The sequence below is a fragment of the Schistocerca piceifrons genome, unplaced genomic scaffold (genome assembly GCF_021461385.2).
Source record: "Schistocerca piceifrons isolate TAMUIC-IGC-003096 unplaced genomic scaffold, iqSchPice1.1 HiC_scaffold_538, whole genome shotgun sequence".
Lineage (NCBI taxonomy): Eukaryota > Metazoa > Arthropoda > Insecta > Orthoptera > Acrididae > Schistocerca > Schistocerca piceifrons.
The window spans coordinates 559-27,950 of NW_025728775.1; the positions used below are offsets into that span (position 1 = coordinate 559).

General features: G+C 50.9%; 54 non-coding genes across 54 annotated transcripts; 36 read left to right on the forward strand and 18 right to left on the reverse strand.

The window, feature by feature from the left end:
* Positions 1-573: 573 nt before the first annotated feature.
* Positions 574-646, forward strand: Trnav-cac. Its single transcript has one exon. It is a non-coding gene; the product is annotated as a tRNA-Val (tRNA).
* Positions 647-804: 158 nt separating this feature from the next.
* On the forward strand, positions 805-877 carry Trnav-aac. Its single transcript has one exon. It is a non-coding gene; the product is annotated as a tRNA-Val (tRNA).
* Positions 878-1,624: 747 nt separating this feature from the next.
* Positions 1,625-1,696, reverse strand: Trnaa-agc. Its single transcript has one exon. It is a non-coding gene; the product is annotated as a tRNA-Ala (tRNA).
* A 380-nt stretch (positions 1,697-2,076) lies between these two features.
* On the forward strand, positions 2,077-2,149 carry Trnav-cac. The gene has a single exon. It is a non-coding gene; the product is annotated as a tRNA-Val (tRNA).
* Positions 2,150-2,307: 158 nt separating this feature from the next.
* Trnav-aac lies at positions 2,308-2,380 on the forward strand. The gene has a single exon. It is a non-coding gene; the product is annotated as a tRNA-Val (tRNA).
* Positions 2,381-3,113: 733 nt separating this feature from the next.
* Trnaa-agc lies at positions 3,114-3,185 on the reverse strand. Its single transcript has one exon. It is a non-coding gene; the product is annotated as a tRNA-Ala (tRNA).
* A 380-nt stretch (positions 3,186-3,565) lies between these two features.
* Positions 3,566-3,638, forward strand: Trnav-cac. The gene has a single exon. It is a non-coding gene; the product is annotated as a tRNA-Val (tRNA).
* A 158-nt stretch (positions 3,639-3,796) lies between these two features.
* Positions 3,797-3,869, forward strand: Trnav-aac. The gene has a single exon. It is a non-coding gene; the product is annotated as a tRNA-Val (tRNA).
* A 736-nt stretch (positions 3,870-4,605) lies between these two features.
* Trnaa-agc lies at positions 4,606-4,677 on the reverse strand. Its single transcript has one exon. It is a non-coding gene; the product is annotated as a tRNA-Ala (tRNA).
* A 380-nt stretch (positions 4,678-5,057) lies between these two features.
* Trnav-cac lies at positions 5,058-5,130 on the forward strand. The gene has a single exon. It is a non-coding gene; the product is annotated as a tRNA-Val (tRNA).
* A 158-nt stretch (positions 5,131-5,288) lies between these two features.
* Trnav-aac lies at positions 5,289-5,361 on the forward strand. Its single transcript has one exon. It is a non-coding gene; the product is annotated as a tRNA-Val (tRNA).
* A 739-nt stretch (positions 5,362-6,100) lies between these two features.
* On the reverse strand, positions 6,101-6,172 carry Trnaa-agc. Its single transcript has one exon. It is a non-coding gene; the product is annotated as a tRNA-Ala (tRNA).
* Positions 6,173-6,552: 380 nt separating this feature from the next.
* Positions 6,553-6,625, forward strand: Trnav-cac. Its single transcript has one exon. It is a non-coding gene; the product is annotated as a tRNA-Val (tRNA).
* A 158-nt stretch (positions 6,626-6,783) lies between these two features.
* On the forward strand, positions 6,784-6,856 carry Trnav-aac. The gene has a single exon. It is a non-coding gene; the product is annotated as a tRNA-Val (tRNA).
* A 740-nt stretch (positions 6,857-7,596) lies between these two features.
* Positions 7,597-7,668, reverse strand: Trnaa-agc. Its single transcript has one exon. It is a non-coding gene; the product is annotated as a tRNA-Ala (tRNA).
* A 380-nt stretch (positions 7,669-8,048) lies between these two features.
* Trnav-cac lies at positions 8,049-8,121 on the forward strand. The gene has a single exon. It is a non-coding gene; the product is annotated as a tRNA-Val (tRNA).
* Positions 8,122-8,279: 158 nt separating this feature from the next.
* On the forward strand, positions 8,280-8,352 carry Trnav-aac. The gene has a single exon. It is a non-coding gene; the product is annotated as a tRNA-Val (tRNA).
* Positions 8,353-9,086: 734 nt separating this feature from the next.
* Positions 9,087-9,158, reverse strand: Trnaa-agc. The gene has a single exon. It is a non-coding gene; the product is annotated as a tRNA-Ala (tRNA).
* Positions 9,159-9,538: 380 nt separating this feature from the next.
* Trnav-cac lies at positions 9,539-9,611 on the forward strand. The gene has a single exon. It is a non-coding gene; the product is annotated as a tRNA-Val (tRNA).
* A 158-nt stretch (positions 9,612-9,769) lies between these two features.
* Positions 9,770-9,842, forward strand: Trnav-aac. The gene has a single exon. It is a non-coding gene; the product is annotated as a tRNA-Val (tRNA).
* A 741-nt stretch (positions 9,843-10,583) lies between these two features.
* On the reverse strand, positions 10,584-10,655 carry Trnaa-agc. The gene has a single exon. It is a non-coding gene; the product is annotated as a tRNA-Ala (tRNA).
* Positions 10,656-11,035: 380 nt separating this feature from the next.
* Positions 11,036-11,108, forward strand: Trnav-cac. The gene has a single exon. It is a non-coding gene; the product is annotated as a tRNA-Val (tRNA).
* Positions 11,109-11,266: 158 nt separating this feature from the next.
* Trnav-aac lies at positions 11,267-11,339 on the forward strand. Its single transcript has one exon. It is a non-coding gene; the product is annotated as a tRNA-Val (tRNA).
* Positions 11,340-12,080: 741 nt separating this feature from the next.
* Trnaa-agc lies at positions 12,081-12,152 on the reverse strand. Its single transcript has one exon. It is a non-coding gene; the product is annotated as a tRNA-Ala (tRNA).
* Positions 12,153-12,532: 380 nt separating this feature from the next.
* Trnav-cac lies at positions 12,533-12,605 on the forward strand. Its single transcript has one exon. It is a non-coding gene; the product is annotated as a tRNA-Val (tRNA).
* A 158-nt stretch (positions 12,606-12,763) lies between these two features.
* Positions 12,764-12,836, forward strand: Trnav-aac. Its single transcript has one exon. It is a non-coding gene; the product is annotated as a tRNA-Val (tRNA).
* A 733-nt stretch (positions 12,837-13,569) lies between these two features.
* On the reverse strand, positions 13,570-13,641 carry Trnaa-agc. The gene has a single exon. It is a non-coding gene; the product is annotated as a tRNA-Ala (tRNA).
* Positions 13,642-14,021: 380 nt separating this feature from the next.
* Positions 14,022-14,094, forward strand: Trnav-cac. Its single transcript has one exon. It is a non-coding gene; the product is annotated as a tRNA-Val (tRNA).
* A 158-nt stretch (positions 14,095-14,252) lies between these two features.
* Positions 14,253-14,325, forward strand: Trnav-aac. The gene has a single exon. It is a non-coding gene; the product is annotated as a tRNA-Val (tRNA).
* A 734-nt stretch (positions 14,326-15,059) lies between these two features.
* On the reverse strand, positions 15,060-15,131 carry Trnaa-agc. The gene has a single exon. It is a non-coding gene; the product is annotated as a tRNA-Ala (tRNA).
* Positions 15,132-15,511: 380 nt separating this feature from the next.
* Trnav-cac lies at positions 15,512-15,584 on the forward strand. The gene has a single exon. It is a non-coding gene; the product is annotated as a tRNA-Val (tRNA).
* A 158-nt stretch (positions 15,585-15,742) lies between these two features.
* Trnav-aac lies at positions 15,743-15,815 on the forward strand. The gene has a single exon. It is a non-coding gene; the product is annotated as a tRNA-Val (tRNA).
* Positions 15,816-16,557: 742 nt separating this feature from the next.
* Trnaa-agc lies at positions 16,558-16,629 on the reverse strand. The gene has a single exon. It is a non-coding gene; the product is annotated as a tRNA-Ala (tRNA).
* Positions 16,630-17,009: 380 nt separating this feature from the next.
* On the forward strand, positions 17,010-17,082 carry Trnav-cac. The gene has a single exon. It is a non-coding gene; the product is annotated as a tRNA-Val (tRNA).
* Positions 17,083-17,240: 158 nt separating this feature from the next.
* Positions 17,241-17,313, forward strand: Trnav-aac. The gene has a single exon. It is a non-coding gene; the product is annotated as a tRNA-Val (tRNA).
* Positions 17,314-18,058: 745 nt separating this feature from the next.
* Positions 18,059-18,130, reverse strand: Trnaa-agc. The gene has a single exon. It is a non-coding gene; the product is annotated as a tRNA-Ala (tRNA).
* Positions 18,131-18,510: 380 nt separating this feature from the next.
* Trnav-cac lies at positions 18,511-18,583 on the forward strand. The gene has a single exon. It is a non-coding gene; the product is annotated as a tRNA-Val (tRNA).
* Positions 18,584-18,741: 158 nt separating this feature from the next.
* Positions 18,742-18,814, forward strand: Trnav-aac. Its single transcript has one exon. It is a non-coding gene; the product is annotated as a tRNA-Val (tRNA).
* Positions 18,815-19,547: 733 nt separating this feature from the next.
* On the reverse strand, positions 19,548-19,619 carry Trnaa-agc. The gene has a single exon. It is a non-coding gene; the product is annotated as a tRNA-Ala (tRNA).
* A 380-nt stretch (positions 19,620-19,999) lies between these two features.
* Positions 20,000-20,072, forward strand: Trnav-cac. The gene has a single exon. It is a non-coding gene; the product is annotated as a tRNA-Val (tRNA).
* Positions 20,073-20,230: 158 nt separating this feature from the next.
* On the forward strand, positions 20,231-20,303 carry Trnav-aac. Its single transcript has one exon. It is a non-coding gene; the product is annotated as a tRNA-Val (tRNA).
* A 733-nt stretch (positions 20,304-21,036) lies between these two features.
* On the reverse strand, positions 21,037-21,108 carry Trnaa-agc. The gene has a single exon. It is a non-coding gene; the product is annotated as a tRNA-Ala (tRNA).
* Positions 21,109-21,488: 380 nt separating this feature from the next.
* Positions 21,489-21,561, forward strand: Trnav-cac. The gene has a single exon. It is a non-coding gene; the product is annotated as a tRNA-Val (tRNA).
* A 158-nt stretch (positions 21,562-21,719) lies between these two features.
* Trnav-aac lies at positions 21,720-21,792 on the forward strand. Its single transcript has one exon. It is a non-coding gene; the product is annotated as a tRNA-Val (tRNA).
* A 734-nt stretch (positions 21,793-22,526) lies between these two features.
* Positions 22,527-22,598, reverse strand: Trnaa-agc. The gene has a single exon. It is a non-coding gene; the product is annotated as a tRNA-Ala (tRNA).
* Positions 22,599-22,978: 380 nt separating this feature from the next.
* Trnav-cac lies at positions 22,979-23,051 on the forward strand. Its single transcript has one exon. It is a non-coding gene; the product is annotated as a tRNA-Val (tRNA).
* A 158-nt stretch (positions 23,052-23,209) lies between these two features.
* On the forward strand, positions 23,210-23,282 carry Trnav-aac. Its single transcript has one exon. It is a non-coding gene; the product is annotated as a tRNA-Val (tRNA).
* Positions 23,283-24,024: 742 nt separating this feature from the next.
* Trnaa-agc lies at positions 24,025-24,096 on the reverse strand. Its single transcript has one exon. It is a non-coding gene; the product is annotated as a tRNA-Ala (tRNA).
* A 380-nt stretch (positions 24,097-24,476) lies between these two features.
* On the forward strand, positions 24,477-24,549 carry Trnav-cac. Its single transcript has one exon. It is a non-coding gene; the product is annotated as a tRNA-Val (tRNA).
* Positions 24,550-24,707: 158 nt separating this feature from the next.
* On the forward strand, positions 24,708-24,780 carry Trnav-aac. The gene has a single exon. It is a non-coding gene; the product is annotated as a tRNA-Val (tRNA).
* Positions 24,781-25,525: 745 nt separating this feature from the next.
* On the reverse strand, positions 25,526-25,597 carry Trnaa-agc. The gene has a single exon. It is a non-coding gene; the product is annotated as a tRNA-Ala (tRNA).
* A 380-nt stretch (positions 25,598-25,977) lies between these two features.
* Trnav-cac lies at positions 25,978-26,050 on the forward strand. Its single transcript has one exon. It is a non-coding gene; the product is annotated as a tRNA-Val (tRNA).
* Positions 26,051-26,208: 158 nt separating this feature from the next.
* On the forward strand, positions 26,209-26,281 carry Trnav-aac. The gene has a single exon. It is a non-coding gene; the product is annotated as a tRNA-Val (tRNA).
* A 733-nt stretch (positions 26,282-27,014) lies between these two features.
* On the reverse strand, positions 27,015-27,086 carry Trnaa-agc. Its single transcript has one exon. It is a non-coding gene; the product is annotated as a tRNA-Ala (tRNA).
* Positions 27,087-27,392: the final 306 nt, after the last annotated feature.

Here is a 27,392-nt window from a genome sequence, read left to right on the forward strand (position 1 = left end):
TTTTTTAACGCGTCGGACCAGAGTGTCAATTGTTCACATCGAATAAGAAGTTCTTTTGATATTGACGGCGAGCTTTTTGCGCTGACTCAGCCACTGACGTGCGATCAGTTTGCACAAAATACTTGGGCTCGTCCGGGATTTGAACCCGGGACCTTCTACACAAGCAGGAATCATACCCCTAGACCAACGAGCCCTATGACACGGCGATTGCCAATTACTCCAGTCCCTCGATGTCGTCCAGGGTGCCCTGGAAGTCTCGTGTACGCTGGCGGGATGGGGGCGGCCCTCCTGGGCTATCGGTACCCTCATGTAGAGCTGCCGCTGGGCTCGCACTGCCTGCTGCTGAGAAAGTGATTGCTTTTGCTGATATGACTTGCAATAACGACTGCGCGAAACGCCGCTATCTCGTTAGGGGTGCTACGGCAGACACCCTCTCGAGCACCCCGAAGACTTCTTGAGCCCTCGGCTGTGATGGGTTCCAGGCTGACATTAGATCTGTCGTGTGTGCATTCGCCGACGATAGAAAGGCTGAGGCAAGTTTGAGTGAAAATGGATGGACTCGTCGGGTCCGTCGTTTCCGTAGTGTAGCGGTTATCACGTCTGCTTCACACGCAGAAGGTCCCCGGTTCGATCCCGGGCGGGAACAGTATTTTCCTGCCTATGTCGTATTGTCCTCCAATGAGCCACTTCGTGTGTGGATCTGCTGCATGTCCCCTCGTTTTGCAAGTACCACATTTATTGAATTTTTTAGTTACGATCATAACATCACTACAAGTTGTCTGTGAAGTAAGGTGCACACAAGCAGTTTCCGTGGTGTAGCGGTTATCACGTCTGCCTAACACGCAGAAGGTCCCCGGTTCGATCCCGGGCGGAAATACTTTTTCATCACTTTAAGCAAGACGTACTAACATGCATCTGCTACCATCTGTACCCGAAGCCTTCGTAATCGCCTTCACGCGTCGGACCCGAGTGTCAATTGGTCACATCGAATAAGAAATTCATTTGATATTGACGGCGAGCTTTTTGCGCTGACTCAGCCACTGACGTGCGATCAGTTTGCACAAAACGCTAGGGCTCGTCCGGGATTTGAACCCGGGACCTCCTGCACCCTAAGCAGGAATCATACCCATCTTTTTTTTTTTTTTTTTTTTTTTTTTTTTTTTTTTTTTTTTTTTGAACCTGTCTCCGCTGTTAGGACACTAAGCAGTGTGGTTAGCTGCATTCAACCCCCGTGGCAAAGTCTTGCAGTCCTCCAGCTTTGTTGACCACAGTTAGGTGCCTCGATAAGAGGTGGACAGGTGTCGCATCGCTCTCGCCGTCACTTGTTACCACGAATCGTACTTAACGTAGTTTTCTGCAAGCGTCAGCGTAGCGTCAGTCGAGCTAAGTCGGGCCAAGTCGCATAAGAGGAGCAACAAAATGCGCATTTCCGGTACCGGGAATCGAACCCGTTCCTCCTGGGTGAGAGCCAGGTACCCTAGCCACTTTTTTTTTTTTTTTTTTTTTAACGCGTCGGACCAGAGTGTCAATTGTTCACATCGAATAAGAAGTTCATTTGATATTGACGGCGAGCTTTTTGCGCTGACTCAGCCACTGACGTGCGATCAGTTTGCACAAAACGCTAGGGCTCGTTCGGGATTTGAACCCGGGACCTTCTGCACGCTAAGCAGGAATCATACCCCTAGACCAACGAGCCCTATGACACGGCGATTGCCAATTACTCCAGTCCCTCGATGTCGTCCAGGGTGCCCTGGAAGTCTCGTGTACGCTGGCGGGATGGGGGCGGCCCTCCTGGGCTATCGGTACCCTCATGTAGAGCTGCCGCTGGGCTCGCACTGCCTGCTGCTGAGAAAGTGATTGCTTTTGCTGATATGACTTGCAATAACGACTGCGCGAAACGCCGCTATCTCGTTAGGGGTGCTACGGCAGACACCCTCTCGAGCACCCCGAAGACTTCTTGAGCCCTCGGCTGTGATGGGTTCCAGGCTGACATTAGATCTGTCGTGTGTGCATTCGCCGACGATAGAAAGGCTGAGGCAAGTTTGAGTGAAAATGGATGGACTCGTCGGGTCCGTCGTTTCCGTAGTGTAGCGGTTATCACGTCTGCTTCACACGCAGAAGGTCCCCGGTTCGATCCCGGGCGGGAACAGTATTTTCCTGCCTATGTCGTATTGTCCTCCAATGAGCCACTTCGTGTGTGGATCTGCTGCATGTCCCCTCGTTTTGCAAGTACCACATTTATTGAATTTTTTAGTTACGATCATAACATCACTACAAGTTGTCTGTGAAGTAAGGTGCACACAAGCAGTTTCCGTGGTGTAGCGGTTATCACGTCTGCCTAACACGCAGAAGGTCCCCGGTTCGATCCCGGGCGGAAATACTTTTTCATCACTTTAAGCAAGACGTACTAACATGCATCTGCTACCATCTGTACCCGAAGCCTTCGTAATCGCCTTCACGCGTCGGACCCGAGTGTCAATTGCTCACATCGAATAAGAAATTCATTTGATATTGACGGCGAGCTTTTTGCGCTGACTCAGCCACTGACGTGCGATCAGTTTGCACAAAACGCTAGGGCTCGTCCGGGATTTGAACCCGGGACCTCCTGCACCCTAAGCAGGAATCATACCCATCTTTTTTTTTTTTTTTTTTTTTTTTTTTTTTTGAACCTGTCTCCGCTGTTAGGACACTAAGCAGTGTGGTTAGCTGCATTCAACCCCCGTGGCAAAGTCTTGCAGTCCTCCAGCTTTGTTGACCACAGTTAGGTGCCTCGATAAGAGGTGGACAGGTGTCGCATCGCTCTCGCCGTCACTTGTTACCACGAATCGTACTTAACGTAGTTTTCTGCAAGCGTCAGCGTAGCGTCAGTCGAGCTAAGTCGGGCCAAGTCGCATAAGAGGAGCAACAAAATGCGCATTTCCGGTACCGGGAATCGAACCCGTTCCTCCTGGGTGAGAGCCAGGTACCCTAGCCACTTTTTTTTTTTTTTTTTTTTAACGCGTCGGACCAGAGTGTCAATTGTTCACATCGAATAAGAAGTTCATTTGATATTGACGGCGAGCTTTTTGCGCTGACTCAGCCACTGACGTGCGATCAGTTTGCACAAAACGCTAGGGCTCGTTCGGGATTTGAACCCGGGACCTTCTGCACGCTAAGCAGGAATCATACCCCTAGACCAACGAGCCCTATGACACGGCGATTGCCAATTACTCCAGTCCCTCGATGTCGTCCAGGGTGCCCTGGAAGTCTCGTGTACGCTGGCGGGATGGGGGCGGCCCTCCTGGGCTATCGGTACCCTCATGTAGAGCTGCCGCTGGGCTCGCACTGCCTGCTGCTGAGAAAGTGATTGCTTTTGCTGATATGACTTGCAATAACGACTGCGCGAAACGCCGCTATCTCGTTAGGGGTGCTACGGCAGACACCCTCTCGAGCACCCCGAAGACTTCTTGAGCCCTCGGCTGTGATGGGTTCCAGGCTGACATTAGATCTGTCGTGTGTGCATTCGCCGACGATAGAAAGGCTGAGGCAAGTTTGAGTGAAAATGGATGGACTCGTCGGGTCCGTCGTTTCCGTAGTGTAGCGGTTATCACGTCTGCTTCACACGCAGAAGGTCCCCGGTTCGATCCCGGGCGGGAACAGTATTTTCCTGCCTATGTCGTATTGTCCTCCAATGAGCCACTTCGTGTGTGGATCTGCTGCATGTCCCCTCGTTTTGCAAGTACCACATTTATTGAATTTTTTAGTTACGATCATAACATCACTACAAGTTGTCTGTGAAGTAAGGTGCACACAAGCAGTTTCCGTGGTGTAGCGGTTATCACGTCTGCCTAACACGCAGAAGGTCCCCGGTTCGATCCCGGGCGGAAATACTTTTTCATCACTTTAAGCAAGACGTACTAACATGCATCTGCTACCATCTGTACCCGAAGCCTTCGTAATCGCCTTCACGCGTCGGACCCGAGTGTCAATTGCTCACATCGAATAAGAAATTCATTTGATATTGACGGCGAGCTTTTTGCGCTGACTCAGCCACTGACGTGCGATCAGTTTGCACAAAACGCTAGGGCTCGTCCGGGATTTGAACCCGGGACCTCCTGCACCCTAAGCAGGAATCATACCCATCTTTTTTTTTTTTTTTTTTTTTTTTTTTTTTTTTTGAACCTGTCTCCGCTGTTAGGACACTAAGCAGTGTGGTTAGCTGCATTCAACCCCCGTGGCAAAGTCTTGCAGTCCTCCAGCTTTGTTGACCACAGTTAGGTGCCTCGATAAGAGGTGGACAGGTGTCGCATCGCTCTCGCCGTCACTTGTTACCACGAATCGTACTTAACGTAGTTTTCTGCAAGCGTCAGCGTAGCGTCAGTCGAGCTAAGTCGGGCCAAGTCGCATAAGAGGAGCAACAAAATGCGCATTTCCGGTACCGGGAATCGAACCCGTTCCTCCTGGGTGAGAGCCAGGTACCCTAGCCACTTTTTTTTTTTTTTTTTTTTAACGCGTCGGACCAGAGTGTCAATTGTTCACATCGAATAAGAAGTTCATTTGATATTGACGGCGAGCTTTTTGCGCTGACTCAGCCACTGACGTGCGATCAGTTTGCACAAAACGCTAGGGCTCGTTCGGGATTTGAACCCGGGACCTTCTGCACGCTAAGCAGGAATCATACCCCTAGACCAACGAGCCCTATGACACGGCGATTGCCAATTACTCCAGTCCCTCGATGTCGTCCAGGGTGCCCTGGAAGTCTCGTGTACGCTGGCGGGATGGGGGCGGCCCTCCTGGGCTATCGGTACCCTCATGTAGAGCTGCCGCTGGGCTCGCACTGCCTGCTGCTGAGAAAGTGATTGCTTTTGCTGATATGACTTGCAATAACGACTGCGCGAAACGCCGCTATCTCGTTAGGGGTGCTACGGCAGACACCCTCTCGAGCACCCCGAAGACTTCTTGAGCCCTCGGCTGTGATGGGTTCCAGGCTGACATTAGATCTGTCGTGTGTGCATTCGCCGACGATAGAAAGGCTGAGGCAAGTTTGAGTGAAAATGGATGGACTCGTCGGGTCCGTCGTTTCCGTAGTGTAGCGGTTATCACGTCTGCTTCACACGCAGAAGGTCCCCGGTTCGATCCCGGGCGGGAACAGTATTTTCCTGCCTATGTCGTATTGTCCTCCAATGAGCCACTTCGTGTGTGGATCTGCTGCATGTCCCCTCGTTTTGCAAGTACCACATTTATTGAATTTTTTAGTTACGATCATAACATCACTACAAGTTGTCTGTGAAGTAAGGTGCACACAAGCAGTTTCCGTGGTGTAGCGGTTATCACGTCTGCCTAACACGCAGAAGGTCCCCGGTTCGATCCCGGGCGGAAATACTTTTTCATCACTTTAAGCAAGACGTACTAACATGCATCTGCTACCATCTGTACCCGAAGCCTTCGTAATCGCCTTCACGCGTCGGACCCGAGTGTCAATTGCTCACATCGAATAAGAAATTCATTTGATATTGACGGCGAGCTTTTTGCGCTGACTCAGCCACTGACGTGCGATCAGTTTGCACAAAACGCTAGGGCTCGTCCGGGATTTGAACCCGGGACCTCCTGCACCCTAAGCAGGAATCATACCCATCTTTTTTTTTTTTTTTTTTTTTTTTTTTTTTTTTTTTTGAACCTGTCTCCGCTGTTAGGACACTAAGCAGTGTGGTTAGCTGCATTCAACCCCCGTGGCAAAGTCTTGCAGTCCTCCAGCTTTGTTGACCACAGTTAGGTGCCTCGATAAGAGGTGGACAGGTGTCGCATCGCTCTCGCCGTCACTTGTTACCACGAATCGTACTTAACGTAGTTTTCTGCAAGCGTCAGCGTAGCGTCAGTCGAGCTAAGTCGGGCCAAGTCGCATAAGAGGAGCAACAAAATGCGCATTTCCGGTACCGGGAATCGAACCCGTTCCTCCTGGGTGAGAGCCAGGTACCCTAGCCACTTTTTTTTTTTTTTTTTTTTAACGCGTCGGACCAGAGTGTCAATTGTTCACATCGAATAAGAAGTTCATTTGATATTGACGGCGAGCTTTTTGCGCTGACTCAGCCACTGACGTGCGATCAGTTTGCACAAAACGCTAGGGCTCGTTCGGGATTTGAACCCGGGACCTTCTGCACGCTAAGCAGGAATCATACCCCTAGACCAACGAGCCCTATGACACGGCGATTGCCAATTACTCCAGTCCCTCGATGTCGTCCAGGGTGCCCTGGAAGTCTCGTGTACGCTGGCGGGATGGGGGCGGCCCTCCTGGGCTATCGGTACCCTCATGTAGAGCTGCCGCTGGGCTCGCACTGCCTGCTGCTGAGAAAGTGATTGCTTTTGCTGATATGACTTGCAATAACGACTGCGCGAAACGCCGCTATCTCGTTAGGGGTGCTACGGCAGACACCCTCTCGAGCACCCCGAAGACTTCTTGAGCCCTCGGCTGTGATGGGTTCCAGGCTGACATTAGATCTGTCGTGTGTGCATTCGCCGACGATAGAAAGGCTGAGGCAAGTTTGAGTGAAAATGGATGGACTCGTCGGGTCCGTCGTTTCCGTAGTGTAGCGGTTATCACGTCTGCTTCACACGCAGAAGGTCCCCGGTTCGATCCCGGGCGGGAACAGTATTTTCCTGCCTATGTCGTATTGTCCTCCAATGAGCCACTTCGTGTGTGGATCTGCTGCATGTCCCCTCGTTTTGCAAGTACCACATTTATTGAATTTTTTAGTTACGATCATAACATCACTACAAGTTGTCTGTGAAGTAAGGTGCACACAAGCAGTTTCCGTGGTGTAGCGGTTATCACGTCTGCCTAACACGCAGAAGGTCCCCGGTTCGATCCCGGGCGGAAATACTTTTTCATCACTTTAAGCAAGACGTACTAACATGCATCTGCTACCATCTGTACCCGAAGCCTTCGTAATCGCCTTCACGCGTCGGACCCGAGTGTCAATTGCTCACATCGAATAAGAAATTCATTTGATATTGACGGCGAGCTTTTTGCGCTGACTCAGCCACTGACGTGCGATCAGTTTGCACAAAACGCTAGGGCTCGTCCGGGATTTGAACCCGGGACCTCCTGCACCCTAAGCAGGAATCATACCCATCTTTTTTTTTTTTTTTTTTTTTTTTTTTTTTTTTTTTTTGAACCTGTCTCCGCTGTTAGGACACTAAGCAGTGTGGTTAGCTGCATTCAACCCCCGTGGCAAAGTCTTGCAGTCCTCCAGCTTTGTTGACCACAGTTAGGTGCCTCGATAAGAGGTGGACAGGTGTCGCATCGCTCTCGCCGTCACTTGTTACCACGAATCGTACTTAACGTAGTTTTCTGCAAGCGTCAGCGTAGCGTCAGTCGAGCTAAGTCGGGCCAAGTCGCATAAGAGGAGCAACAAAATGCGCATTTCCGGTACCGGGAATCGAACCCGTTCCTCCTGGGTGAGAGCCAGGTACCCTAGCCACTTTTTTTTTTTTTTTTTTTTAACGCGTCGGACCAGAGTGTCAATTGTTCACATCGAATAAGAAGTTCATTTGATATTGACGGCGAGCTTTTTGCGCTGACTCAGCCACTGACGTGCGATCAGTTTGCACAAAACGCTAGGGCTCGTTCGGGATTTGAACCCGGGACCTTCTGCACGCTAAGCAGGAATCATACCCCTAGACCAACGAGCCCTATGACACGGCGATTGCCAATTACTCCAGTCCCTCGATGTCGTCCAGGGTGCCCTGGAAGTCTCGTGTACGCTGGCGGGATGGGGGCGGCCCTCCTGGGCTATCGGTACCCTCATGTAGAGCTGCCGCTGGGCTCGCACTGCCTGCTGCTGAGAAAGTGATTGCTTTTGCTGATATGACTTGCAATAACGACTGCGCGAAACGCCGCTATCTCGTTAGGGGTGCTACGGCAGACACCCTCTCGAGCACCCCGAAGACTTCTTGAGCCCTCGGCTGTGATGGGTTCCAGGCTGACATTAGATCTGTCGTGTGTGCATTCGCCGACGATAGAAAGGCTGAGGCAAGTTTGAGTGAAAATGGATGGACTCGTCGGGTCCGTCGTTTCCGTAGTGTAGCGGTTATCACGTCTGCTTCACACGCAGAAGGTCCCCGGTTCGATCCCGGGCGGGAACAGTATTTTCCTGCCTATGTCGTATTGTCCTCCAATGAGCCACTTCGTGTGTGGATCTGCTGCATGTCCCCTCGTTTTGCAAGTACCACATTTATTGAATTTTTTAGTTACGATCATAACATCACTACAAGTTGTCTGTGAAGTAAGGTGCACACAAGCAGTTTCCGTGGTGTAGCGGTTATCACGTCTGCCTAACACGCAGAAGGTCCCCGGTTCGATCCCGGGCGGAAATACTTTTTCATCACTTTAAGCAAGACGTACTAACATGCATCTGCTACCATCTGTACCCGAAGCCTTCGTAATCGCCTTCACGCGTCGGACCCGAGTGTCAATTGCTCACATCGAATAAGAAATTCATTTGATATTGACGGCGAGCTTTTTGCGCTGACTCAGCCACTGACGTGCGATCAGTTTGCACAAAACGCTAGGGCTCGTCCGGGATTTGAACCCGGGACCTCCTGCACCCTAAGCAGGAATCATACCCATCTTTTTTTTTTTTTTTTTTTTTTTTTTTTTTTTGAACCTGTCTCCGCTGTTAGGACACTAAGCAGTGTGGTTAGCTGCATTCAACCCCCGTGGCAAAGTCTTGCAGTCCTCCAGCTTTGTTGACCACAGTTAGGTGCCTCGATAAGAGGTGGACAGGTGTCGCATCGCTCTCGCCGTCACTTGTTACCACGAATCGTACTTAACGTAGTTTTCTGCAAGCGTCAGCGTAGCGTCAGTCGAGCTAAGTCGGGCCAAGTCGCATAAGAGGAGCAACAAAATGCGCATTTCCGGTACCGGGAATCGAACCCGTTCCTCCTGGGTGAGAGCCAGGTACCCTAGCCACTTTTTTTTTTTTTTTTTTTTAACGCGTCGGACCAGAGTGTCAATTGTTCACATCGAATAAGAAGTTCATTTGATATTGACGGCGAGCTTTTTGCGCTGACTCAGCCACTGACGTGCGATCAGTTTGCACAAAACGCTAGGGCTCGTTCGGGATTTGAACCCGGGACCTTCTGCACGCTAAGCAGGAATCATACCCCTAGACCAACGAGCCCTATGACACGGCGATTGCCAATTACTCCAGTCCCTCGATGTCGTCCAGGGTGCCCTGGAAGTCTCGTGTACGCTGGCGGGATGGGGGCGGCCCTCCTGGGCTATCGGTACCCTCATGTAGAGCTGCCGCTGGGCTCGCACTGCCTGCTGCTGAGAAAGTGATTGCTTTTGCTGATATGACTTGCAATAACGACTGCGCGAAACGCCGCTATCTCGTTAGGGGTGCTACGGCAGACACCCTCTCGAGCACCCCGAAGACTTCTTGAGCCCTCGGCTGTGATGGGTTCCAGGCTGACATTAGATCTGTCGTGTGTGCATTCGCCGACGATAGAAAGGCTGAGGCAAGTTTGAGTGAAAATGGATGGACTCGTCGGGTCCGTCGTTTCCGTAGTGTAGCGGTTATCACGTCTGCTTCACACGCAGAAGGTCCCCGGTTCGATCCCGGGCGGGAACAGTATTTTCCTGCCTATGTCGTATTGTCCTCCAATGAGCCACTTCGTGTGTGGATCTGCTGCATGTCCCCTCGTTTTGCAAGTACCACATTTATTGAATTTTTTAGTTACGATCATAACATCACTACAAGTTGTCTGTGAAGTAAGGTGCACACAAGCAGTTTCCGTGGTGTAGCGGTTATCACGTCTGCCTAACACGCAGAAGGTCCCCGGTTCGATCCCGGGCGGAAATACTTTTTCATCACTTTAAGCAAGACGTACTAACATGCATCTGCTACCATCTGTACCCGAAGCCTTCGTAATCGCCTTCACGCGTCGGACCCGAGTGTCAATTGCTCACATCGAATAAGAAATTCATTTGATATTGACGGCGAGCTTTTTGCGCTGACTCAGCCACTGACGTGCGATCAGTTTGCACAAAACGCTAGGGCTCGTCCGGGATTTGAACCCGGGACCTCCTGCACCCTAAGCAGGAATCATACCCATCTTTTTTTTTTTTTTTTTTTTTTTTTTTTTTTTTTTTTTTGAACCTGTCTCCGCTGTTAGGACACTAAGCAGTGTGGTTAGCTGCATTCAACCCCCGTGGCAAAGTCTTGCAGTCCTCCAGCTTTGTTGACCACAGTTAGGTGCCTCGATAAGAGGTGGACAGGTGTCGCATCGCTCTCGCCGTCACTTGTTACCACGAATCGTACTTAACGTAGTTTTCTGCAAGCGTCAGCGTAGCGTCAGTCGAGCTAAGTCGGGCCAAGTCGCATAAGAGGAGCAACAAAATGCGCATTTCCGGTACCGGGAATCGAACCCGTTCCTCCTGGGTGAGAGCCAGGTACCCTAGCCACTTTTTTTTTTTTTTTTTTTTAACGCGTCGGACCAGAGTGTCAATTGTTCACATCGAATAAGAAGTTCATTTGATATTGACGGCGAGCTTTTTGCGCTGACTCAGCCACTGACGTGCGATCAGTTTGCACAAAACGCTAGGGCTCGTTCGGGATTTGAACCCGGGACCTTCTGCACGCTAAGCAGGAATCATACCCCTAGACCAACGAGCCCTATGACACGGCGATTGCCAATTACTCCAGTCCCTCGATGTCGTCCAGGGTGCCCTGGAAGTCTCGTGTACGCTGGCGGGATGGGGGCGGCCCTCCTGGGCTATCGGTACCCTCATGTAGAGCTGCCGCTGGGCTCGCACTGCCTGCTGCTGAGAAAGTGATTGCTTTTGCTGATATGACTTGCAATAACGACTGCGCGAAACGCCGCTATCTCGTTAGGGGTGCTACGGCAGACACCCTCTCGAGCACCCCGAAGACTTCTTGAGCCCTCGGCTGTGATGGGTTCCAGGCTGACATTAGATCTGTCGTGTGTGCATTCGCCGACGATAGAAAGGCTGAGGCAAGTTTGAGTGAAAATGGATGGACTCGTCGGGTCCGTCGTTTCCGTAGTGTAGCGGTTATCACGTCTGCTTCACACGCAGAAGGTCCCCGGTTCGATCCCGGGCGGGAACAGTATTTTCCTGCCTATGTCGTATTGTCCTCCAATGAGCCACTTCGTGTGTGGATCTGCTGCATGTCCCCTCGTTTTGCAAGTACCACATTTATTGAATTTTTTAGTTACGATCATAACATCACTACAAGTTGTCTGTGAAGTAAGGTGCACACAAGCAGTTTCCGTGGTGTAGCGGTTATCACGTCTGCCTAACACGCAGAAGGTCCCCGGTTCGATCCCGGGCGGAAATACTTTTTCATCACTTTAAGCAAGACGTACTAACATGCATCTGCTACCATCTGTACCCGAAGCCTTCGTAATCGCCTTCACGCGTCGGACCCGAGTGTCAATTGCTCACATCGAATAAGAAATTCATTTGATATTGACGGCGAGCTTTTTGCGCTGACTCAGCCACTGACGTGCGATCAGTTTGCACAAAACGCTAGGGCTCGTCCGGGATTTGAACCCGGGACCTCCTGCACCCTAAGCAGGAATCATACCCATCTTTTTTTTTTTTTTTTTTTTTTTTTTTTTTTTTTTTTTTGAACCTGTCTCCGCTGTTAGGACACTAAGCAGTGTGGTTAGCTGCATTCAACCCCCGTGGCAAAGTCTTGCAGTCCTCCAGCTTTGTTGACCACAGTTAGGTGCCTCGATAAGAGGTGGACAGGTGTCGCATCGCTCTCGCCGTCACTTGTTACCACGAATCGTACTTAACGTAGTTTTCTGCAAGCGTCAGCGTAGCGTCAGTCGAGCTAAGTCGGGCCAAGTCGCATAAGAGGAGCAACAAAATGCGCATTTCCGGTACCGGGAATCGAACCCGTTCCTCCTGGGTGAGAGCCAGGTACCCTAGCCACTTTTTTTTTTTTTTTTTTTTAACGCGTCGGACCAGAGTGTCAATTGTTCACATCGAATAAGAAGTTCATTTGATATTGACGGCGAGCTTTTTGCGCTGACTCAGCCACTGACGTGCGATCAGTTTGCACAAAACGCTAGGGCTCGTTCGGGATTTGAACCCGGGACCTTCTGCACGCTAAGCAGGAATCATACCCCTAGACCAACGAGCCCTATGACACGGCGATTGCCAATTACTCCAGTCCCTCGATGTCGTCCAGGGTGCCCTGGAAGTCTCGTGTACGCTGGCGGGATGGGGGCGGCCCTCCTGGGCTATCGGTACCCTCATGTAGAGCTGCCGCTGGGCTCGCACTGCCTGCTGCTGAGAAAGTGATTGCTTTTGCTGATATGACTTGCAATAACGACTGCGCGAAACGCCGCTATCTCGTTAGGGGTGCTACGGCAGACACCCTCTCGAGCACCCCGAAGACTTCTTGAGCCCTCGGCTGTGATGGGTTCCAGGCTGACATTAGATCTGTCGTGTGTGCATTCGCCGACGATAGAAAGGCTGAGGCAAGTTTGAGTGAAAATGGATGGACTCGTCGGGTCCGTCGTTTCCGTAGTGTAGCGGTTATCACGTCTGCTTCACACGCAGAAGGTCCCCGGTTCGATCCCGGGCGGGAACAGTATTTTCCTGCCTATGTCGTATTGTCCTCCAATGAGCCACTTCGTGTGTGGATCTGCTGCATGTCCCCTCGTTTTGCAAGTACCACATTTATTGAATTTTTTAGTTACGATCATAACATCACTACAAGTTGTCTGTGAAGTAAGGTGCACACAAGCAGTTTCCGTGGTGTAGCGGTTATCACGTCTGCCTAACACGCAGAAGGTCCCCGGTTCGATCCCGGGCGGAAATACTTTTTCATCACTTTAAGCAAGACGTACTAACATGCATCTGCTACCATCTGTACCCGAAGCCTTCGTAATCGCCTTCACGCGTCGGACCCGAGTGTCAATTGCTCACATCGAATAAGAAATTCATTTGATATTGACGGCGAGCTTTTTGCGCTGACTCAGCCACTGACGTGCGATCAGTTTGCACAAAACGCTAGGGCTCGTCCGGGATTTGAACCCGGGACCTCCTGCACCCTAAGCAGGAATCATACCCATCTTTTTTTTTTTTTTTTTTTTTTTTTTTTTTTGAACCTGTCTCCGCTGTTAGGACACTAAGCAGTGTGGTTAGCTGCATTCAACCCCCGTGGCAAAGTCTTGCAGTCCTCCAGCTTTGTTGACCACAGTTAGGTGCCTCGATAAGAGGTGGACAGGTGTCGCATCGCTCTCGCCGTCACTTGTTACCACGAATCGTACTTAACGTAGTTTTCTGCAAGCGTCAGCGTAGCGTCAGTCGAGCTAAGTCGGGCCAAGTCGCATAAGAGGAGCAACAAAATGCGCATTTCCGGTACCGGGAATCGAACCCGTTCCTCCTGGGTGAGAGCCAGGTACCCTAGCCACTTTTTTTTTTTTTTTTTTTTAACGCGTCGGACCAGAGTGTCAATTGTTCACATCGAATAAGAAGTTCATTTGATATTGACGGCGAGCTTTTTGCGCTGACTCAGCCACTGACGTGCGATCAGTTTGCACAAAACGCTAGGGCTCGTTCGGGATTTGAACCCGGGACCTTCTGCACGCTAAGCAGGAATCATACCCCTAGACCAACGAGCCCTATGACACGGCGATTGCCAATTACTCCAGTCCCTCGATGTCGTCCAGGGTGCCCTGGAAGTCTCGTGTACGCTGGCGGGATGGGGGCGGCCCTCCTGGGCTATCGGTACCCTCATGTAGAGCTGCCGCTGGGCTCGCACTGCCTGCTGCTGAGAAAGTGATTGCTTTTGCTGATATGACTTGCAATAACGACCGCGCGAAACGCCGCTATCTCGTTAAGGGTGCTACGGCAGACACCCTCTCGAGCACCCCGAAGACTTCTTGAGCCCTCGGCTGTGATGGGTTCCAGGCTGACATTAGATCTGTCGTGTGTGCATTCGCCGACGATAGAAAGGCTGAGGCAAGTTTGAGTGAAAAAGGATGGACTCGTCGGGTCCGTCGTTTCCGTAGTGTAGCGGTTATCACGTCTGCTTCACACGCAGAAGGTCCCCGGTTCGATCCCGGGCGGGAACAGTATTTTCCTGCCTATGTCGTATTGTCCTCCAATGAGCCACTTCGTGTGTGGATCTGCTGCATGTCCCCTCGTTTTGCAAGTACCACATTTATTGAATTTTTTAGTTACGATCATAACATCACTACAAGTTGTCTGTGAAGTAAGGTGCACACAAGCAGTTTCCGTGGTGTAGCGGTTATCACGTCTGCCTAACACGCAGAAGGTCCCCGGTTCGATCCCGGGCGGAAACACTTTTTCATCACTTTAAGCAAGACGTACTAACATGCATCTGCTACCATCTGTACCCGAAGCCTTCGTAATCGCCTTCACGCGTCGGACCCGAGTGTCAATTGCTCACATCGAATAAGAAATTCATTTGATATTGACGGCGAGCTTTTTGCGCTGACTCAGCCACTGACGTGCGATCAGTTTGCACAAAACGCTAGGGCTCGTCCGGGATTTGAACCCGGGACCTCCTGCACCCTAAGCAGGAATCATACCCATCTTTTTTTTTTTTTTTTTTTTTTTTTTTTTGAACCTGTCTCCGCTGTTAGGACACTAAGCAGTGTGGTTAGCTGCATTCAACCCCCGTGGCAAAGTCTTGCAGTCCTCCAGCTTTGTTGACCACAGTTAGGTGCCTCGATAAGAGGTGGACAGGTGTCGCATCGCTCTCGCCGTCACTTGTTACCACGAATCGTACTTAACGTAGTTTTCTGCAAGCGTCAGCGTAGCGTCAGTCGAGCTAAGTCGGGCCAAGTCGCATAAGAGGAGCAACAAAATGCGCATTTCCGGTACCGGGAATCGAACCCGTTCCTCCTGGGTGAGAGCCAGGTACCCTAGCCACTTTTTTTTTTTTTTTTTTTTTTTAACGCGTCGGACCAGAGTGTCAATTGTTCACATCGAATAAGAAGTTCATTTGATATTGACGGCGAGCTTTTTGCGCTGACTCAGCCACTGACGTGCGATCAGTTTGCACAAAACGCTAGGGCTCGTTCGGGATTTGAACCCGGGACCTTCTGCACGCTAAGCAGGAATCATACCCCTAGACCAACGAGCCCTATGACACGGCGATTGCCAATTACTCCAGTCCCTCGATGTCGTCCAGGGTGCCCTGGAAGTCTCGTGTACGCTGGCGGGATGGGGGCGGCCCTCCTGGGCTATCGGTACCCTCATGTAGAGCTGCCGCTGGGCTCGCACTGCCTGCTGCTGAGAAAGTGATTGCTTTTGCTGATATGACTTGCAATAACGACTGCGCGAAACGCCGCTATCTCGTTAGGGGTGCTACGGCAGACACCCTCTCGAGCACCCCGAAGACTTCTTGAGCCCTCGGCTGTGATGGGTTCCAGGCTGACATTAGATCTGTCGTGTGTGCATTCGCCGACGATAGAAAGGCTGAGGCAAGTTTGAGTGAAAATGGATGGACTCGTCGGGTCCGTCGTTTCCGTAGTGTAGCGGTTATCACGTCTGCTTCACACGCAGAAGGTCCCCGGTTCGATCCCGGGCGGGAACAGTATTTTCCTGCCTATGTCGTATTGTCCTCCAATGAGCCACTTCGTGTGTGGATCTGCTGCATGTCCCCTCGTTTTGCAAGTACCACATTTATTGAATTTTTTAGTTACGATCATAACATCACTACAAGTTGTCTGTGAAGTAAGGTGCACACAAGCAGTTTCCGTGGTGTAGCGGTTATCACGTCTGCCTAACACGCAGAAGGTCCCCGGTTCGATCCCGGGCGGAAATACTTTTTCATCACTTTAAGCAAGACGTACTAACATGCATCTGCTACCATCTGTACCCGAAGCCTTCGTAATCGCCTTCACGCGTCGGACCCGAGTGTCAATTGCTCACATCGAATAAGAAATTCATTTGATATTGACGGCGAGCTTTTTGCGCTGACTCAGCCACTGACGTGCGATCAGTTTGCACAAAACGCTAGGGCTCGTCCGGGATTTGAACCCGGGACCTCCTGCACCCTAAGCAGGAATCATACCCATCTTTTTTTTTTTTTTTTTTTTTTTTTTTTTTTTTTTTTTTTGAACCTGTCTCCGCTGTTAGGACACTAAGCAGTGTGGTTAGCTGCATTCAACCCCCGTGGCAAAGTCTTGCAGTCCTCCAGCTTTGTTGACCACAGTTAGGTGCCTCGATAAGAGGTGGACAGGTGTCGCATCGCTCTCGCCGTCACTTGTTACCACGAATCGTACTTAACGTAGTTTTCTGCAAGCGTCAGCGTAGCGTCAGTCGAGCTAAGTCGGGCCAAGTCGCATAAGAGGAGCAACAAAATGCGCATTTCCGGTACCGGGAATCGAACCCGTTCCTCCTGGGTGAGAGCCAGGTACCCTAGCCACTTTTTTTTTTTTTTTTTTTTAACGCGTCGGACCAGAGTGTCAATTGTTCACATCGAATAAGAAGTTCATTTGATATTGACGGCGAGCTTTTTGCGCTGACTCAGCCACTGACGTGCGATCAGTTTGCACAAAACGCTAGGGCTCGTTCGGGATTTGAACCCGGGACCTTCTGCACGCTAAGCAGGAATCATACCCCTAGACCAACGAGCCCTATGACACGGCGATTGCCAATTACTCCAGTCCCTCGATGTCGTCCAGGGTGCCCTGGAAGTCTCGTGTACGCTGGCGGGATGGGGGCGGCCCTCCTGGGCTATCGGTACCCTCATGTAGAGCTGCCGCTGGGCTCGCACTGCCTGCTGCTGAGAAAGTGATTGCTTTTGCTGATATGACTTGCAATAACGACTGCGCGAAACGCCGCTATCTCGTTAGGGGTGCTACGGCAGACACCCTCTCGAGCACCCCGAAGACTTCTTGAGCCCTCGGCTGTGATGGGTTCCAGGCTGACATTAGATCTGTCGTGTGTGCATTCGCCGACGATAGAAAGGCTGAGGCAAGTTTGAGTGAAAATGGATGGACTCGTCGGGTCCGTCGTTTCCGTAGTGTAGCGGTTATCACGTCTGCTTCACACGCAGAAGGTCCCCGGTTCGATCCCGGGCGGGAACAGTATTTTCCTGCCTATGTCGTATTGTCCTCCAATGAGCCACTTCGTGTGTGGATCTGCTGCATGTCCCCTCGTTTTGCAAGTACCACATTTATTGAATTTTTTAGTTACGATCATAACATCACTACAAGTTGTCTGTGAAGTAAGGTGCACACAAGCAGTTTCCGTGGTGTAGCGGTTATCACGTCTGCCTAACACGCAGAAGGTCCCCGGTTCGATCCCGGGCGGAAATACTTTTTCATCACTTTAAGCAAGACGTACTAACATGCATCTGCTACCATCTGTACCCGAAGCCTTCGTAATCGCCTTCACGCGTCGGACCCGAGTGTCAATTGCTCACATCGAATAAGAAATTCATTTGATATTGACGGCGAGCTTTTTGCGCTGACTCAGCCACTGACGTGCGATCAGTTTGCACAAAACGCTAGGGCTCGTCCGGGATTTGAACCCGGGACCTCCTGCACCCTAAGCAGGAATCATACCCATCTTTTTTTTTTTTTTTTTTTTTTTTTTTTTTTTTTTTTTTTTTTGAACCTGTCTCCGCTGTTAGGACACTAAGCAGTGTGGTTAGCTGCATTCAACCCCCGTGGCAAAGTCTTGCAGTCCTCCAGCTTTGTTGACCACAGTTAGGTGCCTCGATAAGAGGTGGACAGGTGTCGCATCGCTCTCGCCGTCACTTGTTACCACGAATCGTACTTAACGTAGTTTTCTGCAAGCGTCAGCGTAGCGTCAGTCGAGCTAAGTCGGGCCAAGTCGCATAAGAGGAGCAACAAAATGCGCATTTCCGGTACCGGGAATCGAACCCGTTCCTCCTGGGTGAGAGCCAGGTACCCTAGCCACTTTTTTTTTTTTTTTTTTATAACGCGTCGGACCAGAGTGTCAATTGTTCACATCGAATAAGAAGTTCATTTGATATTGACGGCGAGCTTTTTGCGCTGACTCAGCCACTGACGTGCGATCAGTTTGCACAAAACGCTAGGGCTCGTTCGGGATTTGAACCCGGGACCTTCTGCACGCTAAGCAGGAATCATACCCCTAGACCAACGAGCCCTATGACACGGCGATTGCCAATTACTCCAGTCCCTCGATGTCGTCCAGGGTGCCCTGGAAGTCTCGTGTACGCTGGCGGGATGGGGGCGGCCCTCCTGGGCTATCGGTACCCTCATGTAGAGCTGCCGCTGGGCTCGCACTGCCTGCTGCTGAGAAAGTGATTGCTTTTGCTGATATGACTTGCAATAACGACTGCGCGAAACGCCGCTATCTCGTTAGGGGTGCTACGGCAGACACCCTCTCGAGCACCCCGAAGACTTCTTGAGCCCTCGGCTGTGATGGGTTCCAGGCTGACATTAGATCTGTCGTGTGTGCATTCGCCGACGATAGAAAGGCTGAGGCAAGTTTGAGTGAAAATGGATGGACTCGTCGGGTCCGTCGTTTCCGTAGTGTAGCGGTTATCACGTCTGCTTCACACGCAGAAGGTCCCCGGTTCGATCCCGGGCGGGAACAGTATTTTCCTGCCTATGTCGTATTGTCCTCCAATGAGCCACTTCGTGTGTGGATCTGCTGCATGTCCCCTCGTTTTGCAAGTACCACATTTATTGAATTTTTTAGTTACGATCATAACATCACTACAAGTTGTCTGTGAAGTAAGGTGCACACAAGCAGTTTCCGTGGTGTAGCGGTTATCACGTCTGCCTAACACGCAGAAGGTCCCCGGTTCGATCCCGGGCGGAAATACTTTTTCATCACTTTAAGCAAGACGTACTAACATGCATCTGCTACCATCTGTACCCGAAGCCTTCGTAATCGCCTTCACGCGTCGGACCCGAGTGTCAATTGCTCACATCGAATAAGAAATTCATTTGATATTGACGGCGAGCTTTTTGCGCTGACTCAGCCACTGACGTGCGATCAGTTTGCACAAAACGCTAGGGCTCGTCCGGGATTTGAACCCGGGACCTCCTGCACCCTAAGCAGGAATCATACCCATCTTTTTTTTTTTTTTTTTTTTTTTTTTTTTTTGAACCTGTCTCCGCTGTTAGGACACTAAGCAGTGTGGTTAGCTGCATTCAACCCCCGTGGCAAAGTCTTGCAGTCCTCCAGCTTTGTTGACCACAGTTAGGTGCCTCGATAAGAGGTGGACAGGTGTCGCATCGCTCTCGCCGTCACTTGTTACCACGAATCGTACTTAACGTAGTTTTCTGCAAGCGTCAGCGTAGCGTCAGTCGAGCTAAGTCGGGCCAAGTCGCATAAGAGGAGCAACAAAATGCGCATTTCCGGTACCGGGAATCGAACCCGTTCCTCCTGGGTGAGAGCCAGGTACCCTAGCCACTTTTTTTTTTTTTTTTTTTTAACGCGTCGGACCAGAGTGTCAATTGTTCACATCGAATAAGAAGTTCATTTGATATTGACGGCGAGCTTTTTGCGCTGACTCAGCCACTGACGTGCGATCAGTTTGCACAAAACGCTAGGGCTCGTTCGGGATTTGAACCCGGGACCTTCTGCACGCTAAGCAGGAATCATACCCCTAGACCAACGAGCCCTATGACACGGCGATTGCCAATTACTCCAGTCCCTCGATGTCGTCCAGGGTGCCCTGGAAGTCTCGTGTACGCTGGCGGGATGGGGGCGGCCCTCCTGGGCTATCGGTACCCTCATGTAGAGCTGCCGCTGGGCTCGCACTGCCTGCTGCTGAGAAAGTGATTGCTTTTGCTGATATGACTTGCAATAACGACCGCGCGAAACGCCGCTATCTCGTTAAGGGTGCTACGGCAGACACCCTCTCGAGCACCCCGAAGACTTCTTGAGCCCTCGGCTGTGATGGGTTCCAGGCTGACATTAGATCTGTCGTGTGTGCATTCGCCGACGATAGAAAGGCTGAGGCAAGTTTGAGTGAAAAAGGATGGACTCGTCGGGTCCGTCGTTTCCGTAGTGTAGCGGTTATCACGTCTGCTTCACACGCAGAAGGTCCCCGGTTCGATCCCGGGCGGGAACAGTATTTTCCTGCCTATGTCGTATTGTCCTCCAATGAGCCACTTCGTGTGTGGATCTGCTGCATGTCCCCTCGTTTTGCAAGTACCACATTTATTGAATTTTTTAGTTACGATCATAACATCACTACAAGTTGTCTGTGAAGTAAGGTGCACACAAGCAGTTTCCGTGGTGTAGCGGTTATCACGTCTGCCTAACACGCAGAAGGTCCCCGGTTCGATCCCGGGCGGAAACACTTTTTCATCACTTTAAGCAAGACGTACTAACATGCATCTGCTACCATCTGTACCCGAAGCCTTCGTAATCGCCTTCACGCGTCGGACCCGAGTGTCAATTGCTCACATCGAATAAGAAATTCATTTGATATTGACGGCGAGCTTTTTGCGCTGACTCAGCCACTGACGTGCGATCAGTTTGCACAAAACGCTAGGGCTCGTCCGGGATTTGAACCCGGGACCTCCTGCACCCTAAGCAGGAATCATACCCATCTTTTTTTTTTTTTTTTTTTTTTTTTTTTTTTGAACCTGTCTCCGCTGTTAGGACACTAAGCAGTGTGGTTAGCTGCATTCAACCCCCGTGGCAAAGTCTTGCAGTCCTCCAGCTTTGTTGACCACAGTTAGGTGCCTCGATAAGAGGTGGACAGGTGTCGCATCGCTCTCGCCGTCACTTGTTACCACGAATCGTACTTAACGTAGTTTTCTGCAAGCGTCAGCGTAGCGTCAGTCGAGCTAAGTCGGGCCAAGTCGCATAAGAGGAGCAACAAAATGCGCATTTCCGGTACCGGGAATCGAACCCGTTCCTCCTGGGTGAGAGCCAGGTACCCTAGCCACTTTTTTTTTTTTTTTTTTTTAACGCGTCGGACCAGAGTGTCAATTGTTCACATCGAATAAGAAGTTCATTTGATATTGACGGCGAGCTTTTTGCGCTGACTCAGCCACTGACGTGCGATCAGTTTGCACAAAACGCTAGGGCTCGTTCGGGATTTGAACCCGGGACCTTCTGCACGCTAAGCAGGAATCATACCCCTAGACCAACGAGCCCTATGACACGGCGATTGCCAATTACTCCAGTCCCTCGATGTCGTCCAGGGTGCCCTGGAAGTCTCGTGTACGCTGGCGGGATGGGGGCGGCCCTCCTGGGCTATCGGTACCCTCATGTAGAGCTGCCGCTGGGCTCGCACTGCCTGCTGCTGAGAAAGTGATTGCTTTTGCTGATATGACTTGCAATAACGACCGCGCGAAACGCCGCTATCTCGTTAAGGGTGCTACGGCAGACACCCTCTCGAGCACCCCGAAGACTTCTTGAGCCCTCGGCTGTGATGGGTTCCAGGCTGACATTAGATCTGTCGTGTGTGCATTCGCCGACGATAGAAAGGCTGAGGCAAGTTTGAGTGAAAAAGGATGGACTCGTCGGGTCCGTCGTTTCCGTAGTGTAGCGGTTATCACGTCTGCTTCACACGCAGAAGGTCCCCGGTTCGATCCCGGGCGGGAACAGTATTTTCCTGCCTATGTCGTATTGTCCTCCAATGAGCCACTTCGTGTGTGGATCTGCTGCATGTCCCCTCGTTTTGCAAGTACCACATTTATTGAATTTTTTAGTTACGATCATAACATCACTACAAGTTGTCTGTGAAGTAAGGTGCACACAAGCAGTTTCCGTGGTGTAGCGGTTATCACGTCTGCCTAACACGCAGAAGGTCCCCGGTTCGATCCCGGGCGGAAACACTTTTTCATCACTTTAAGCAAGACGTACTAACATGCATCTGCTACCATCTGTACCCGAAGCCTTCGTAATCGCCTTCACGCGTCGGACCCGAGTGTCAATTGCTCACATCGAATAAGAAATTCATTTGATATTGACGGCGAGCTTTTTGCGCTGACTCAGCCACTGACGTGCGATCAGTTTGCACAAAACGCTAGGGCTCGTCCGGGATTTGAACCCGGGACCTCCTGCACCCTAAGCAGGAATCATACCCATCTTTTTTTTTTTTTTTTTTTTTTTTTTTTTGAACCTGTCTCCGCTGTTAGGACACTAAGCAGTGTGGTTAGCTGCATTCAACCCCCGTGGCAAAGTCTTGCAGTCCTCCAGCTTTGTTGACCACAGTTAGGTGCCTCGATAAGAGGTGGACAGGTGTCGCATCGCTCTCGCCGTCACTTGTTACCACGAATCGTACTTAACGTAGTTTTCTGCAAGCGTCAGCGTAGCGTCAGTCGAGCTAAGTCGGGCCAAGTCGCATAAGAGGAGCAACAAAATGCGCATTTCCGGTACCGGGAATCGAACCCGTTCCTCCTGGGTGAGAGCCAGGTACCCTAGCCACTTTTTTTTTTTTTTTTTTTTTTTAACGCGTCGGACCAGAGTGTCAATTGTTCACATCGAATAAGAAGTTCATTTGATATTGACGGCGAGCTTTTTGCGCTGACTCAGCCACTGACGTGCGATCAGTTTGCACAAAACGCTAGGGCTCGTTCGGGATTTGAACCCGGGACCTTCTGCACGCTAAGCAGGAATCATACCCCTAGACCAACGAGCCCTATGACACGGCGATTGCCAATTACTCCAGTCCCTCGATGTCGTCCAGGGTGCCCTGGAAGTCTCGTGTACGCTGGCGGGATGGGGGCGGCCCTCCTGGGCTATCGGTACCCTCATGTAGAGCTGCCGCTGGGCTCGCACTGCCTGCTGCTGAGAAAGTGATTGCTTTTGCTGATATGACTTGCAATAACGACTGCGCGAAACGCCGCTATCTCGTTAGGGGTGCTACGGCAGACACCCTCTCGAGCACCCCGAAGACTTCTTGAGCCCTCGGCTGTGATGGGTTCCAGGCTGACATTAGATCTGTCGTGTGTGCATTCGCCGACGATAGAAAGGCTGAGGCAAGTTTGAGTGAAAATGGATGGACTCGTCGGGTCCGTCGTTTCCGTAGTGTAGCGGTTATCACGTCTGCTTCACACGCAGAAGGTCCCCGGTTCGATCCCGGGCGGGAACAGTATTTTCCTGCCTATGTCGTATTGTCCTCCAATGAGCCACTTCGTGTGTGGATCTGCTGCATGTCCCCTCGTTTTGCAAGTACCACATTTATTGAATTTTTTAGTTACGATCATAACATCACTACAAGTTGTCTGTGAAGTAAGGTGCACACAAGCAGTTTCCGTGGTGTAGCGGTTATCACGTCTGCCTAACACGCAGAAGGTCCCCGGTTCGATCCCGGGCGGAAATACTTTTTCATCACTTTAAGCAAGACGTACTAACATGCATCTGCTACCATCTGTACCCGAAGCCTTCGTAATCGCCTTCACGCGTCGGACCCGAGTGTCAATTGCTCACATCGAATAAGAAATTCATTTGATATTGACGGCGAGCTTTTTGCGCTGACTCAGCCACTGACGTGCGATCAGTTTGCACAAAACGCTAGGGCTCGTCCGGGATTTGAACCCGGGACCTCCTGCACCCTAAGCAGGAATCATACCCATCTTTTTTTTTTTTTTTTTTTTTTTTTTTTTTTTTTTTTTTTGAACCTGTCTCCGCTGTTAGGACACTAAGCAGTGTGGTTAGCTGCATTCAACCCCCGTGGCAAAGTCTTGCAGTCCTCCAGCTTTGTTGACCACAGTTAGGTGCCTCGATAAGAGGTGGACAGGTGTCGCATCGCTCTCGCCGTCACTTGTTACCACGAATCGTACTTAACGTAGTTTTCTGCAAGCGTCAGCGTAGCGTCAGTCGAGCTAAGTCGGGCCAAGTCGCATAAGAGGAGCAACAAAATGCGCATTTCCGGTACCGGGAATCGAACCCGTTCCTCCTGGGTGAGAGCCAGGTACCCTAGCCACTTTTTTTTTTTTTTTTTTTTAACGCGTCGGACCAGAGTGTCAATTGTTCACATCGAATAAGAAGTTCATTTGATATTGACGGCGAGCTTTTTGCGCTGACTCAGCCACTGACGTGCGATCAGTTTGCACAAAACGCTAGGGCTCGTTCGGGATTTGAACCCGGGACCTTCTGCACGCTAAGCAGGAATCATACCCCTAGACCAACGAGCCCTATGACACGGCGATTGCCAATTACTCCAGTCCCTCGATGTCGTCCAGGGTGCCCTGGAAGTCTCGTGTACGCTGGCGGGATGGGGGCGGCCCTCCTGGGCTATCGGTACCCTCATGTAGAGCTGCCGCTGGGCTCGCACTGCCTGCTGCTGAGAAAGTGATTGCTTTTGCTGATATGACTTGCAATAACGACTGCGCGAAACGCCGCTATCTCGTTAGGGGTGCTACGGCAGACACCCTCTCGAGCACCCCGAAGACTTCTTGAGCCCTCGGCTGTGATGGGTTCCAGGCTGACATTAGATCTGTCGTGTGTGCATTCGCCGACGATAGAAAGGCTGAGGCAAGTTTGAGTGAAAATGGATGGACTCGTCGGGTCCGTCGTTTCCGTAGTGTAGCGGTTATCACGTCTGCTTCACACGCAGAAGGTCCCCGGTTCGATCCCGGGCGGGAACAGTATTTTCCTGCCTATGTCGTATTGTCCTCCAATGAGCCACTTCGTGTGTGGATCTGCTGCATGTCCCCTCGTTTTGCAAGTACCACATTTATTGAATTTTTTAGTTACGATCATAACATCACTACAAGTTGTCTGTGAAGTAAGGTGCACACAAGCAGTTTCCGTGGTGTAGCGGTTATCACGTCTGCCTAACACGCAGAAGGTCCCCGGTTCGATCCCGGGCGGAAATACTTTTTCATCACTTTAAGCAAGACGTACTAACATGCATCTGCTACCATCTGTACCCGAAGCCTTCGTAATCGCCTTCACGCGTCGGACCCGAGTGTCAATTGCTCACATCGAATAAGAAATTCATTTGATATTGACGGCGAGCTTTTTGCGCTGACTCAGCCACTGACGTGCGATCAGTTTGCACAAAACGCTAGGGCTCGTCCGGGATTTGAACCCGGGACCTCCTGCACCCTAAGCAGGAATCATACCCATCTTTTTTTTTTTTTTTTTTTTTTTTTTTTTTTTTTTTTTTTTTTGAACCTGTCTCCGCTGTTAGGACACTAAGCAGTGTGGTTAGCTGCATTCAACCCCCGTGGCAAAGTCTTGCAGTCCTCCAGCTTTGTTGACCACAGTTAGGTGCCTCGATAAGAGGTGGACAGGTGTCGCATCGCTCTCGCCGTCACTTGTTACCACGAATCGTACTTAACGTAGTTTTCTGCAAGCGTCAGCGTAGCGTCAGTCGAGCTAAGTCGGGCCAAGTCGCATAAGAGGAGCAACAAAATGCGCATTTCCGGTACCGGGAATCGAACCCGTTCCTCCTGGGTGAGAGCCAGGTACCCTAGCCACTTTTTTTTTTTTTTTTTTATAACGCGTCGGACCAGAGTGTCAATTGTTCACATCGAATAAGAAGTTCATTTGATATTGACGGCGAGCTTTTTGCGCTGACTCAGCCACTGACGTGCGATCAGTTTGCACAAAACGCTAGGGCTCGTTCGGGATTTGAACCCGGGACCTTCTGCACGCTAAGCAGGAATCATACCCCTAGACCAACGAGCCCTATGACACGGCGATTGCCAATTACTCCAGTCCCTCGATGTCGTCCAGGGTGCCCTGGAAGTCTCGTGTACGCTGGCGGGATGGGGGCGGCCCTCCTGGGCTATCGGTACCCTCATGTAGAGCTGCCGCTGGGCTCGCACTGCCTGCTGCTGAGAAAGTGATTGCTTTTGCTGATATGACTTGCAATAACGACTGCGCGAAACGCCGCTATCTCGTTAGGGGTGCTACGGCAGACACCCTCTCGAGCACCCCGAAGACTTCTTGAGCCCTCGGCTGTGATGGGTTCCAGGCTGACATTAGATCTGTCGTGTGTGCATTCGCCGACGATAGAAAGGCTGAGGCAAGTTTGAGTGAAAATGGATGGACTCGTCGGGTCCGTCGTTTCCGTAGTGTAGCGGTTATCACGTCTGCTTCACACGCAGAAGGTCCCCGGTTCGATCCCGGGCGGGAACAGTATTTTCCTGCCTATGTCGTATTGTCCTCCAATGAGCCACTTCGTGTGTGGATCTGCTGCATGTCCCCTCGTTTTGCAAGTACCACATTTATTGAATTTTTTAGTTACGATCATAACATCACTACAAGTTGTCTGTGAAGTAAGGTGCACACAAGCAGTTTCCGTGGTGTAGCGGTTATCACGTCTGCCTAACACGCAGAAGGTCCCCGGTTCGATCCCGGGCGGAAATACTTTTTCATCACTTTAAGCAAGACGTACTAACATGCATCTGCTACCATCTGTACCCGAAGCCTTCGTAATCGCCTTCACGCGTCGGACCCGAGTGTCAATTGCTCACATCGAATAAGAAATTCATTTGATATTGACGGCGAGCTTTTTGCGCTGACTCAGCCACTGACGTGCGATCAGTTTGCACAAAACGCTAGGGCTCGTCCGGGATTTGAACCCGGGACCTCCTGCACCCTAAGCAGGAATCATACCCATCTTTTTTTTTTTTTTTTTTTTTTTTTTTTTTTGAACCTGTCTCCGCTGTTAGGACACTAAGCAGTGTGGTTAGCTGCATTCAACCCCCGTGGCAAAGTCTTGCAGTCCTCCAGCTTTGTTGACCACAGTTAGGTGCCTCGATAAGAGGTGGACAGGTGTCGCATCGCTCTCGCCGTCACTTGTTACCACGAATCGTACTTAACGTAGTTTTCTGCAAGCGTCAGCGTAGCGTCAGTCGAGCTAAGTCGGGCCAAGTCGCATAAGAGGAGCAACAAAATGCGCATTTCCGGTACCGGGAATCGAACCCGTTCCTCCTGGGTGAGAGCCAGGTACCCTAGCCACTTTTTTTTTTTTTTTTTTTTAACGCGTCGGACCAGAGTGTCAATTGTTCACATCGAATAAGAAGTTCATTTGATATTGACGGCGAGCTTTTTGCGCTGACTCAGCCACTGACGTGCGATCAGTTTGCACAAAACGCTAGGGCTCGTTCGGGATTTGAACCCGGGACCTTCTGCACGCTAAGCAGGAATCATACCCCTAGACCAACGAGCCCTATGACACGGCGATTGCCAATTACTCCAGTCCCTCGATGTCGTCCAGGGTGCCCTGGAAGTCTCGTGTACGCTGGCGGGATGGGGGCGGCCCTCCTGGGCTATCGGTACCCTCATGTAGAGCTGCCGCTGGGCTCGCACTGCCTGCTGCTGAGAAAGTGATTGCTTTTGCTGATATGACTTGCAATAACGACCGCGCGAAACGCCGCTATCTCGTTAAGGGTGCTACGGCAGACACCCTCTCGAGCACCCCGAAGACTTCTTGAGCCCTCGGCTGTGATGGGTTCCAGGCTGACATTAGATCTGT